Here is a 14,435-nt window from a genome sequence, read left to right on the forward strand (position 1 = left end):
TTTAATCTATGCTAACACTGCTCCAGTTTATGTTACTTAAATATTATTCTCATAAATGATATCTTTTAATTTTAATTTTTTATTCCAGTGGGACAGATAAGGAGCTGGAAAGAATGTAAATGAGAATGGCTTCAGAGACAGGCATACTTTGTCATTTGTCACTGCCAAAATCCATCGGTAACATGGTATCGTGAGAGGGAACTGCTGAAAGACAAAGAATTTTGCTGGAATATTGAAGTATGATATTGAAGTGAGATTTGGAGGAATGCCTCTAAAGAAAACTGACAATTATTTTGTTAGTTGCTGGGGGTTAAAAAAGGAAACGTGGACAGGGTGCTATCATTTCTCTTCTTTGTGGCCCCAGGGGCTCCTTCCACTAAGCTGCCTGACTTCTAAAACTTCAATTTGCTTAATAAACTTACAGGATTGTGAACATTTCATTGGTCTTAGGAGTAGGACAGTAGGAGTTCCTCTCCCCTCTCCCTCCTGACTTGTTACAGACATAGAAACCACTGCTTTCTGATTCACTCCTGCTCCTTCTCAGAGCAAGGGCAGGTCCTCATAGGCTGAAATCAATCAGCAAAACGATAGTGGAAAGGAAAGAATAAGAAAGGAAAAGAAAAATATACAGAGGAGGAGTTAAATTTCAGCAGTTTCTCAAAGCCAGAGATGATATTTAGCCATCTAACCACTCTACTCCTCCTGTTTTAAAACAGCTCAGTCATGTAGGCAGAACCTAATAGAGTCTTTGAACTAATTCAGTTTCTGTAATTTAACATGGCTCATTGACCTGTGCCTGGGGGATTTCTGAACGATCTTTCTTCCAAGTGCTAAGCATGCCCTTGAGTACTTAACTGCAAGATGGTATGTCTGAATCTACCGCAGTCTCATACCTTTTTCCTTCAAAAATCAGTTGTAGGGAGGCTAAAGAGTCGTGGTATCAAGAGAACAGAGGTTCTTCACTGGCAGAACAAAATGCACATTTCCACAAAAATATTTTGCTTCATAGCTCATTGGTTAAGTGTTAACACACCATGGAGAGACAGTAGCTTAAATGCTGTTTTCCTGAAATCGTGAAAATGTGAACATGAGGAAGCAAAAGGAAATTAAATATCTAAGGCTACATCAAGAATCCGTGTCAGAATTCTAGATATTTCATCTTTTCTGCTGAAGCTGTGGCTGAGGTTGTATTAAGCTAGTTACTGCTTTTCTAATTTCAGTACTGTAGAACTGCTTGAGTTCATTTTTGTCTTGTCAGAGGGCATGAGGCATAATGATGACTGACCAATATTTTAGTCTGATACATGAGATGATGACCCTAGAGGTGCTGAATATCTTCAAGCTCAACAGAAGTCATATGAGGTATGAAATATTATTATTTTACATTATTATATCCATGTTGAGTTCCTCTGTACTTTCAAGCATAACATATTATTTATGGTGAAATAAAAATTATTTGATTTGTCTTTTTGTCCAAGATATTTTTGACACTTTAGAATTTTAAAAGCACAAGTAGGAGAGAAGATCACAATTTATCTCAACTGATCTGCTTCTCCTTTTGTGCTACTGTGTGTGACATCAGCGGTGAACACAGTAATTTGGTGCCATAACAAGGAGAGGGGCCAACTGCTCCCTGCCTTGTGTGTGAAAGTAATGCATTTTATGGCAGCTGGATGGCAGGTGGCATTTTCAGAGATACCCTCCTACGTTATCTTTTTTCACCAGCACGCTAAAAACATTGCACAAATTAGCAAAGAACTTCAGTGCTGCTTAACAATTTGCATTAAGAAATTAGTGATCAAACCGGAGTATCTTTTTGCGGTAGCAAGGGAGGATCAGCCAAGGTCAAAATGCTTAAAAAGAGCAGGTGAAATACAACATATAGAAGTTAACCATGTCTTTGCTGTTATCAATAACGAGGATGCTTAGCCAGCCAAACAGTTCACCTAATTGTGGCCTTCCAGTATGTTAAGCGGGACTACAAGAAAGCTGTTAAGGGACTTTTTAGGGCATCAGGTAATGATAGGACTAGGAGGAATAGAACAAAACTAGAAATGGGCAGATTCAGATTGGATGTTAGGAAAAATATCTTCACCATGAGGGTGGTGAGACACTGGAACAGATTGTCCAGGAAGGTGGTGGAAGCCCCATCCCTGGAGGTTTTTAAGGTCAGGCTGGATGTGGCTTTGGGCAACCTGATCTAGTGTGAGGGGTCCCTGCCCATGGCAGGGAGGTTAGAACTAGATGATCCTTGAGGTCTTTTCCAATATTAACAATTCTATGACTCTATAAATTTCAGTGTCAGTAGTTTTCAGTTTGTATAAAGAAATTTGTTGAAACCATTAGGCTGTCTTCATTCAGTTGCAACAGAAAATTCATTGACTGCTGGCCTTTTTGAAATGTCGGTGCAGACCAATTAGAAAATCATCCCTGCATCCCACAAAAGGTTGAGCTGGTGTAATCAGAACTGGAAGTCTGCATCACACTGACTCTTTGCAGAAGTGATTGAGAAAACAGCCTTATCATGGTTCAGAACTGGAAAACTGTTGCCATGTTTGGTCAGAGAGCCCAGAGGATTTAATTAGTTGTCTGCAAATATTTTGCTTATGGAATCTCAATTCTTTAACTAAATAATGGACACCTGAGTGGGAAATACTTTTAGAGGTCCTACTCCACCAAATGTAATTCAGTTGCCTTCCAGTTCTCTTCTATGGGACCTTTACTTCAAGCATGTTGTAGCAATTTAGGTTGTTCTCTTCAGGCCTGATCCAAAGCCTGTGACAAACAATCGATGTTTTCCTGCTCATTTAAATGACTATTGAACTGGACTAACTCTTTGGGTTTACTTTTTTGCTTTTTGTTATTACAGTGTTTTACCTTCTATATGAAATTTTTAAGTTTAGATATTATTTCCTTTTGTTTTCTTTTCTCTTTCACTTCCTTTTTTTTCTTCATTTCTTTTTCCTATTTCCCTTCCCTTCCCTTCCCTTCCCTTCCCTTCCCTTCCCTTCCCATAGACAATCTTTCAGTTATTAACTCAGTCAGGTTTTTCTCATTTTTCCAGTAAAAACTCACAGGGAATCTGTTCTTACAAGGTATTAACACAGCTCAACACCAACAGGATGAAATGAATGCAGTAACTCCTGTGTCAACAGATATTTATTCTTCTAGGGCTTTTGTTTAACTCTCATGTTGGAAACTTTTGCATTGATCATATAAACTTCTGAACATCTCAGTTAAATGTTCCATATGGCTTTTGAAACAACTAATGTCTTCTTTTACCTTTTCTCTTAATTTTTTAGTATATTCATTAATCAGCATTCATGGTATAGAATAGAATAGAATAGAATAGACCAGGTTGGAAGAGACCTTCAAGATCATCATGTCCAACCCATCATCCAATACCACCTAATCAACTAAACCATGCAACCAAGCACCCTATCAAGTCTCCTCCTAAACACCCCCAATGATGGTGACTCCACCACCTCCCCGGGCAGCCCATTCCAATGGGTAACCACTCTCTCTGTGAAGAATTTCTTCCTAACATCTAGTCTAAACCTCCCCTGGTGTAGCTTGAGACTGTGTAGTCTTGTTTAGGTGCTGTTTGCCTGGGAGAAGAGACCAACATCCGCCTGTCTACAACCTCCCTTCAGGTAGTTGCAGAGAGCAATAAGGTCACCCCTGAGCCTCCTCTTCTCCAGGCTAAGCAACCCCAGCTCCCTCAGCCTCTCTTCATAGTGCTTGTGCTCCAAACCCCTCACCAGCTTTGTTGCCCTTCTCTGGACACATTCCAGCAAGTCAACATCTTTCCTAAACTGAGGGGCCCAGAACTGGACACAGTACTTGAGGTGCAGCCTAACCAGTGCAGTGTACAGGGGCAGAATGACCTCCCTGCTCCTGCTGGCCACACTGTTCCTGATCCAGGCCAGGATGCCATTGGCCCTCTTGGCTGCCTGGGCACACTGCAGGCTCATGTTCAGCCTACCATCAACCAGTGAACATATTCACTGTATGAAGCTGATGTTTGTAGTTTCCTTCCAAGAGAACATCCTCTCAATTTGAGACTTGTTGTTTTTGAGACTTTATCTACCAGGCTCCAGTACAGAGCTAGGGAAATGGTTATTCACTTTCATTTCTAAGACAATCTCATTTTATATTATATATTTAAAATATTTTTTTCTGCAATGCTTACTATGCAAAGGTGCTATGTTTGCAATCCTTTCAGCATTTGTCTCTTTAAATGAACAATTTTGTTCTTTTTTTCATCACTTGAGCAAATTTTTTCCACTTCCCAACTGCTTTTAAGTGTTCTCAGAGAGAGTCTAGACAAAACTGGCAGAGTTTGTAATTTTTGAGGACATTTCAATTTTTTGGAGGAATTCTAAGTGAGCTGCCATTGATATGAGTTATGGATATGTCCACAATATTAAACTCCATATTACATGGATGTTATCAAAGCTGAAGGAAGGATGATATCAAAGGAAATGGACAGTTCTTTTTGAAGGAACTTTAATCGAAAGGCAGCTGTTCAAGATGTGGCTCAGATAGCCATGGCAAGGATGGAAAGTGATGAGGGTTATCAGTACTAACTTGCAAAATCAATTTCCTCATACACCAGCATAATGGGAATGGTGCTAAATGGTTCTCAATTTCATAGCATCATTTAAATAACGCTTAGTTGAAATGTCGTGGGAGGCACATGACAAATGCAGACTGTACTGAGCAGAGGCAGGGCTTGTGTTGGGTTAACTTGGTGACAGCAACAGAGTATTCTTCTCTAAGCGAGGAGAGACAAAAAGACACAAAAAGGTGAGAAGTGAAGAAAGGAAAGGCTGGATAGGGCTACTCAAGGCCATCTATGGGCATAGAAAAAATACATATTTGTTTAGGGATTGTCATGGTTTCAGGCCTGTGTCCTAACCATAGTGATGATTCCTCCAGAGAACCAGAGCACACCTGGGCACACTACTGGCTCATGTTCAGCCTACTGTCAATGAGTGCCCCCAGGTCCCTTTCTGCCTGGCTGCTCTCCAGCCACTGTAGCTCTGCATGGCATTGTTGTGGCCAAAGTGTAGGACCCGGATGTGTTAAATCTCATGCCATTGGACTCTGCCCATATGTCTAGCCTGTCAAGTTCCCTCTGCAGAGCCCTCCTACCCTGCTCCCAACTTGGTGTTATCTGCAAATTTACTGTTGATGGACTCAATCCCCCTGTCCATATCATCAGTAAAGGTATTGAACAGGATGGGACCCAGTACTGATCCCTGGGGGACACCACTAGTGACTGGCTGCCAACTGGAAGTGGCACCATTCACCACTCTCTGGTCTTGGCCTTCCAGCCAGTTCTTAATCCAGCTGTGGGCTGCCAGCTTGACCAGGAGTTTGCTGTGGGGGATGATATTAAAGGCCTTGCTGAAGTCCAGATAGACTACATCCACAGCCTTCCCCACATCCACCAAGTGGGTCACCTGATCATATAAGGAGATCAGGTTGCTCAGGCAGGACCTGCCAAAGGAAGTTCTTGGACAACTGTGGCCAAGGTGGACTATGGATTTGTGTATATTCTATATGCTTTACATTGCAGTATTAAGTTATGCATAGCATTTCCATTTAAGCTTTCCAATTCCATCCAATCCAGAATGGAGTGGTTTTGACTCCTTTAAGGGTTAAAGAGCCTGTCTCATCCTTAAACCCAAGACAGGGATATCACAGCATCACTGTATATCAGAGGTTGGAAGGGATGTCAAGAGATCATTGGGTCCAACCCCCCTGCCAAAGCAGGATCACTTAGGGTTGTCCACACAGGAATGCATCCAGGTGGGTTTTGAAAGTCTCCAAAGGAGACTCTACAACCTCCCTGGGCAGCCTGTTCCAGCACTTCATCACCTTCACTGTAAAGAAGTTTCTCCTCATGTTGAGGTGAAATCTTCTAAGTTCAAGTTTGAACCCATTGTTCCTTGTCTTATTACTGTGCACCACCAAAAAGTGCTTGGCCCCCTTTGCCTGACAGCAACACAGTCATTGTTACCTTCTTTGCTCTGCACACTACTGGGGAATTTACTGGGAATAGTGTGAGATGCTGAAGACTGGGGCAAAACACTAGTAGTCCTTTATCTCTACACATGCTGCCCCCTTCAACATCCCAGAAACATCACTAGTAACCCTCTGTCTATGACAATTTTCATGGCTCTCTCACAGTTCTGCCACTAGCAGAAGGCTCAGTCATCCTTTCATAGGCATTGAACATTATAAAACTGAGTTTTACTAAGATTTTAAGAAGTGTTCAGTGACTTCAGGTGATATGTGTTTCCTTGAAGAGACTAAATACAGAAAAAAATAAAAAGACTAAATCTGAATGGAACGTCAGGAAAAAAAACTGAGATCAACTCAGCAAAGTAGCTGGGACACAGAATAAGCAAGTGGGTGAAGAAGATAAATGGAAAATTGAGACAGGTTTGTCAAGAAACTTATAATGCTAATCAAGGCACATAAGCCCTTTTTTAAATGATGTTCCATAATTATTTTTTGGAAGTACCTTGCTAATTCCTTGCATTAGATTTGCTGGAGTGACGGGCACTCTAGTCAAGAATGATACCAATGGGAGCTGTGTGCAGAGCTTATAAAGTGTGAAGTAATGTTAAGTCCTCGAAGAAATAATTTCCTCAGTGACTTAAATTGGCCACTTCAAATCTATGGATATTGTGGACTTTAATCTCTCCAAGACTAAGCATCTCAGCTGTGAATGAAGGAAATGTTTTGAAAGGGTGCTGCAAAAAGGAGTGCATGATAGAGATGAGTTACATAGAAAAGCCCATGAGGAAATTAATAATTCTGTCTTCTAAGCAGTGTTATAATTGTGTGCAATAAATAAGGCCTAGAGCTGAACAGTGAAGAAGAAGGAGAAAACAAAATACTGAAGGGAGGCTCATTAAATGAGCTTTGTCTCTTTTGTGCACTGAATGAAGTAGAGGTCCTCTGGGAAAACAAAACAAAACAAAACAAAACAAACCAACAAACCAGTGACTGTGTAATTTAAAAATACATCATTTTTTTCTGTTCAAATGAGTGAGACAAATTAAGGCAACTCAAATTCTGGCATTTTCTAATTTTATGCAGATTGGTTTGCAGTATTTTGAAATGAAAATTGTAAGATGTTTCATGTCATCATATATTTTCCATGGGAACTTTTGCTTTCTTTCACCAATTTCAGCCAAAATTGGCAAAATTTCAAGGGTACTAAATGTGACATTCAAGTTGAGGTTATGTAAGTGTAGGTGTCTTAAGACAGTAGGCACCTACAGAGATTCCGTGTCCACATTCCTGACACAATAAGTGGAGACTTAGTCTCAATTTGACTACCTTCACAACCATCCAGTGACATTTGATATAAACTTACATATCCTGCATAGTTTTCTCCTGCCACTGCAGCAGAGTCCCTCACAGGTTCCATGTCCAATTTGCCTAGCCCACATGGTGAGCAAGTGCAAAATGATTTTCCAAGGCAATTCAGTTGATGAAGACCAGGCAGGGGATCAGTGTCTCCAGATGTAAATTTGTGAGCTGAATCATATTGGAATGTACTGCCCAGGGAGGTGGTGGAGTCACCATCCCTGGAGGTGTGCAAGAGGGAACTGGACGTGGTACTTGGTGCCATGGTTTAGTCATGAGGTCTGTGGTGACAGGTTGGACTTGGTGATCTTCGAGGTCTCTTCCAACCTTGGTGATTCTGTGATCCTTTAGGCTCAGCTAACTGGGTTGACGAGATTTGGATGTGTTTGTTTAAGACGCTGGTTTTGTTTAAGGGTTGTTTGGATGTGGTGCTTGGGGATATGGTTTAGGGGTGAACCTTGTAGAGTAGGGTCATTGGTTGGACTTGGTGATCCTGAGGGTCTTTTCCAACCTGAATGTTTCTGTGATTCTGTGATGTCCACTGACTGAAATCAGAGCTGAGAGCTATAATGTTCCCTTAGATATCTAAATGTGGATATCTAAATTCAGATGCCTTATGAAATGGAATCTTGTGCTAAGTACCTGAAACAATGCTATGTTGTTTTAATAGACCTCTCTCTGGGAAAGACAGAGTGAACTCAACCATTGTCTAGTATACCTCAGCAAATTCCTTTCCAGTTAGCATGCATATGTTAGCTGATCATTTGGGATACACATAGCTCCTCAGTAGCTGTAGTGTATGCTCTTGCTTGTCCAGACAGAAGACAAAAGCATAAGTAGTGCATGTGGGAGAAAACCAGGAAAAGAGCTCTGGGAGGCGTGGAACACAAGGGAAGATACTGTTTGTTGATGCAAGAAAAATCTGCAACTAAGGTAAGCAGGGTGTTACAGAAGACGCAGAAGTAAAATAAAGGTTAGGTGCCAGATGAAATGTATGACACAGATCAGCTGGAAAGATGGTTTCATTGATTCCTCTGGTCACAGACAATGCATTTGGTAACACGTTTAAATATGGAGGGTTGTTAAGCTGTTTCTTTTCTAGAAAGTGAATTCTTTAAAAGGTTACTTTCTGTTTTGGTGGTTACTTTCTGTTTTACTGCCAACTACTCACTTTAAGACAGGGGACAGACAGGCATGAATGCTAAACATGTTATTCCTGTCAAGACATGGGTTTGTGCTGTGAGTTCATGCCTAAGCCAACCTCATTTGTCTCCTTTTTAGCATGAAGGAACTATACCAGTCCAAGAGGCTTTGAGTAGCTCTTGTGAAGGCATCTTATGAGTCTCCCAGCTAAATAATGTACAAAGTTATTACACACCTATGAAAACTTTCAAAATTTATCTAAGGAAAAATAACTAGTTTGCAGCACTGTACCAGACTTATTTGGTGTCTCTGTACTTGACCATTATCCATAAGCAGGTTTCAGTTTCTCATTTGAGGCTATTAGACCTTACGATATCAGGATAATCAACTAAAATAAAATCCACAAAGATAAAATGCTTTGCATGCTGTCCATGAAGCACCCATGGAACTTTAGGTCTCATATATATAGATTCTGACATTTTCAAGAGGTCTTTCCTGAAAACAATAGACTTCCCTCACTGCCAAAGGTAGGAGGCAATTAATCTTTTTGATACCTACTTCTCCCACTCTGCTCATTACATACACAGAAAAATCTTACAAATTCATCTTAGTCTCTCCACTCCTATCCTCTTCTTCCATTACATCTGTTTTCTATTGCCCATGTCCTTTCCTTTCAATGATCCTCACAGGGGGGGAAACAAGGAGAGCTCAGTTAATTTTGACTGCTCACCATTTAGTGTGTTTATGCCATCCGTTTCCATCTGTCTCTGTTCTGTATTTTATCTGACACTCAGTTTCTCATCATGTCCTGCCTCACTTCTCCCACACACTTTATAAGGTTGTCTTTTTATGGATGTTCTTGCTTGTTGCTTTTAACATTTTGTACTCCTGCTGTCCCATTTTCCTTCCTGACCCACCAATCCCTGAGGCCTCCACATCTATCTGGTTTATTCTTTGATGGCAGAAACTTTTGAGCAAATGGAATTGTGCTTCAGGTGATGCAGCAATTAATCAGTGATGAAATATGGCTGGTGTAAACTTCCCATGTAACAAATCATCTGGAGCCACATGTAGTCCCACTAATCTAACCTAATCCAATCTAACCTAATCCAATCCAATCCAATCCAATCCAATCCAATCCAATCCAATCTAATCTAATCTAATCTAATCTAATCTAATCTAATCTAATCCAATCTAATCCAATCCAATCCAATCTAATCTAATTCTGTAATCCTAAACCTGCACCTTATCTCATCTAGCTCCTGAGTGTGGTGTAAAATCAAAACTGTTCTCCCATGGATAATTCCCTTTGAGAAGAAATTTAGACACTTGACTCTGTTTTTCAGTTGATTGGTCCCTTTCCATCTTACATTACATCCCTCCTTGGATTGTCAATTAACTTCTAGCAGCAGAATTCTTTTTATGTAGCACATCCCACTGTGGGTGTGTATGAAATTTATGCCTTTATTTTTTTTATAAAGCCTCATTATTGTGGCTCTAGGCATTTTATAAACCTCAGAATGAATACAAAGATATCCACAGCCCACCGACCCCCACTCCATTATAGATATGCTACAATCAGTTGGGAGCCATGGCATTTATCAACCGCTGAAGGATAATGCAGTTTATCACTTTTTAATGAATTGTTTTCTGTATGCTCATTTCTGGAACAGATAAATACAGTCAAGGGCATTCTGTATCAAGAGGAAGATATGTTGAATTTTTTTCTAAGTTTAATGATACATAGCTAGATCGGTCCCCATAGGTTATGGTTTGTGAATAGAATAGAATAGAATAGAATAGAATAGAATAGAATAGAATAGAATAGAATCGACCAGGTTGGAAGAGACCTTCAAGATCATCGCGTCCAATCTATCATCCAACACCACCTAATCAACTAAACCATGCAACCAAGCACCCTATCAAGTCTCTTCCTGAACACCTCCAGTGAAGACGATGCCACCGCCTCCCCGGGCAGCCCATTCCAATAGGCAATCACTCTCTGTATGAAGAATTTCTTCCTAACATCCAGTCTAAACCTCGCCAGATGCAGCTTGAGACTGTGTCCTCTTGTTCTGGTGCTGGTTGCCTGGGAGAAGAGACCAGCCCCCCCCTGTCTACAACCTCCCTTCAGGTAGTTGTAGAGAGCAGTAAGGTCACCCCTGAGCCTCCTCTTTTCCAGGTTAAGCAACCCCAGCTCCCTCAGCCTCTCCTCATAGTGCTTGTGCTCCAAACCCCTCACCAACTTTGTTGCCCTTCTCTGGACACGTTCCAGCAAGTCAACCTCCTTCCTAAACTGAGGGGCCCAGAACTGGACACAGGACTCAAGGTGTGGCCTAACCAGTGCTGAATACAGGGGCAGAATGACCTCCCTGCTCCTGCTGGGCACACTCTTCCTGATCCAGGCCAGGATGCTATTGGCCCTCTTGGCTGCCTGGGCACACTGCTGGCTCATGTTCAGCCTACTGCCAACCAGTGCCCCCAGGTCCCTTTCTATACTTATGTGGCGTCTAAATTTATTAATATGAAGTTAATCTTTTGATTTTGATCTTTTAAATATACTGAGTTTCTTGTAAAAATAAGTGTCTTTTTCTTTTAAGGGGAAATGAGAAACCACATTTGATGAAGATCTTATAAAACGTGCTTCAGCCTAAAGCAATTTTTTATGCTTTCCAGTTATCACCTCTTTTACCAGGGGGTGTATGATGGAGACTCAAAACACAATGCTAGTGATATTTGTATGGATAGCAACACTATAACAAGGTTCCCATGGCTGAAAATTGTATCCTTTTAAGAGTACTTCAGGATTTGAAAAATATTTAAGTAATCACCGTTTCAGAGTTATCATCTGATAATGCCTAGGAATTGGTGACCCAAGGGACTAATTCCAAACATTACTAGAGAATGACATTGCTCATGTCAGTGTGGAAGTGTCTTGGTGAATATAAACTGTAATATAAAAGCATTTGCAAGCAATTTGGCCATCTGCTCTTTCCTGTAGATACTGTTTAAGAATAAGCTCACAGCTTCAAAAAATACAAGTCAATGTGTCAGCATCTGAAATAAAAGTCTTTGAGATCCCAAGAGGATACAGTCTTCTTGTTTTGATCCCTCTCATAACTGCATATTGTGTCATGATGATAATAGAGAAGGACTGGAGATAAACCTACATATGGAAGTTGCTTTTCTCAACTGTCAACTTTCCTTGAAGAACGAATTAGAAACTTGTCCCTCTTATAACCTTCCACTGGTTCTGCTTGCTGCTCAGATGGAAGAGAGATACTCCAGGGGCTGGTCAAGGCAGGGAAAGAGATATACCTGAAGGACAATTAAAGAAGGTCTTATATGTTACCAGCATGTAGTGGTTCATTGTCATTATGCATTTCATTTCTGTGTCTGCTTTGCATCAGTGCATTTGCACTTGGTTTTGCAGGGCTCATAGATCCAGCCACATGTGTCCCTCTGGAATGGGAAAAGCTTAGTCTGCAAGAAAAGTAGCTTCAAGATATTGCCAAACTTGGCCAAAGGAAAGAGAGAGTCCTCACCAGGCCTTTCCTTTCCTTGATCAGTCACGACTGCAAAAAATTTTTGAGGTTAGGAACAGCTGAAAGTAAATTAAGGAAATTTCCTCCCCTCCCCTCCCCAACTTCTCCAGACAGTTCTGTGGGTAAAAATCTGGTAATATTCTCGTTTGCTGGAAAAGTGTTCAATTACTCCTCTCCTCCTCTTTTTCATATTGGCTTTGAATGTTGCCAAAATGAAACAAGAAACTGAAGGTATTTAATATGCAGAAAGTCCCACAAACTTCATTAGCTCAATAGTTGTATGTGATTCATGCTTTTACAGCTGATCTTTGTTCTTACTTTCACATGCACTTTGATTTCTGTCTCTGAGTATTAACAAGCCTGAATTCCTATGTCTTTCCATTTTTTGGGGTTTATTTTTATTTTGAAGCTATTCCTGACTCAGTAGTTAGCATTACAGTATATTGATTTTCAGGGTAAAGCTCAGTGTAGTAGGTCATTGACTGTGTCATTGAGTACTTTGCATAAGAGAACTTAAACAAGTGAAAATAGTGCTCCACAGTGGTTTGGTTTTTCTTCTTTTTTTCTGTACCATGTTTGGAAGCTCATTCATGGTCCATTGGGAAAGGTTAGGACTATAATTAGACCTTTTTTCCTAGACATTTTGGCAATAGGATGCACGAAGGTTAGTAACAGTTTCCTTTTAATTGATCCCGGGTGATTTTACTGTAAAGCTGTTAACTTGTGCGCTGGGGACCTACAACCCAGAGGCTCCTTGTGCTGACATTTGCAGCAATGATTAGAATGTCATTGCTTTCCGATACTTCATTGTCATTCAGGGAGCACTCGGAATGCCTTTCGCCTCCTACTGCACTGGAACACACATTTGCAGGCACAAACACACTGGCTTTTCCTTTTGGGCAGCATAGGCCTTTGAAACTGGATTTGTTTTGAACATCCCCCTCAGTATTGCCTTGCTTTTCTGCACAGTGTTACTCTCTTGTCTCTCATACTAATAGAAACAAAGCAAAACCCGCTCACTCTGCACATAATAGTGGACCCCAAGGGCTAAATGTCTGTCAGTATGGAAAACAGTGGAAACAAAGAGATTGTAGCAATTTATGTGCGCATGAGAAATGATGTTCAAATGTGTCAATTCTCTCAGGTCTTTGAACATGAAATAGTCCAGTTTCAACTCCTATCACACTGCTTAGAAATCAGTACTCAAAATTTTGGCAGGTCCCAAGACCAGTGTACTTAATGTGCTGGAGGACTCGGGGAAAAGTTTAAAAAACAAGGCAGATTCTGGGGGTAGATCTATACTCTCTGTCACTGAACTGTGACAGACAGTATCTGTTACTGAAAATGTCTCCTTTCAGCTCCTACTTTTTATTTTTCCTATGTGAAACCAGATTAAACAGAAAATGTGTATGCAATTTGAAGTGTAGTATGAGGGGGAAGAGACTTGCTGATTTCAATAGCAGTAGTAAAGAGAAAAGATCATTCACATGGCGGAACTTGAGTCTTAGTTTTTCATGATGTTCTCTTTCTATTCAAATGGAGTAACTCTGTTACAAAGACAAGCTGAAAGAATTGGGGCTGTTCAGCCTGGAGAAGAGAAAACTCAAGGGAGACCCTGTAGCTACATTTTAATATCTGAAGGGGACCTACAGGAAGGCTGGAGAAGGACTGATTAGAAGGGATGAGGGGCAGTGGCATTATGCTGGAGCAGGGTAGGTTTAAGTTGGACACTAGGACGAAGTTCTGTACAATGAGAGTGGTAAAGTACTGGAACAGGCTGCCTGGGGATGTGGTTGAGGTCCTGTCCTTGGAGACATTCAAGATCAGCAAGGTCCTAGGCAGCATGATCTAGCTGGAGATGTCCCTGCTGACTGCAGAGGGATTGGACAAGATGACCTTTGAGGGTCCTTTCCAACCCAACATAATCTGCGAATCTGTGTAAAAATAAAGTAGGACTTCCCATCTTGTATAAGACATAAAAGTAACATGGAACTTAAGTTCTTTCTGGGAAAATTTTTATTAAGCTTTAAAAAAAAAATAAAAGGTACAAATTAAATAACATCTTTTAGTATTTTATTGGAAAACATCAGGAATAAACCTTACCACCTGAAATTTCCAGTGGAAAAGATGATTGCTTCATAGACTAAAACCTGAAAAATGTCTTTCTAAATATCTCTGATGAGTACATTGGTTTGAATAATAAATTGTTTTTATCAGGGTGATTTAAGACTTCATTCCATTGCACCACCTAAGCAACAAATTCTGTAAATCCAGCATAGAAAAATCTGTCTAGAAATGCAAAGCTCAAGGTTAAGTTCATTTATTTGTTTTATTTCTGTAAAACAGAGATAAGTGGGA

Source organism: Dryobates pubescens, chromosome 6 (assembly GCF_014839835.1).
Source record: "Dryobates pubescens isolate bDryPub1 chromosome 6, bDryPub1.pri, whole genome shotgun sequence".
Classification (NCBI taxonomy): domain Eukaryota; kingdom Metazoa; phylum Chordata; class Aves; order Piciformes; family Picidae; genus Dryobates; species Dryobates pubescens.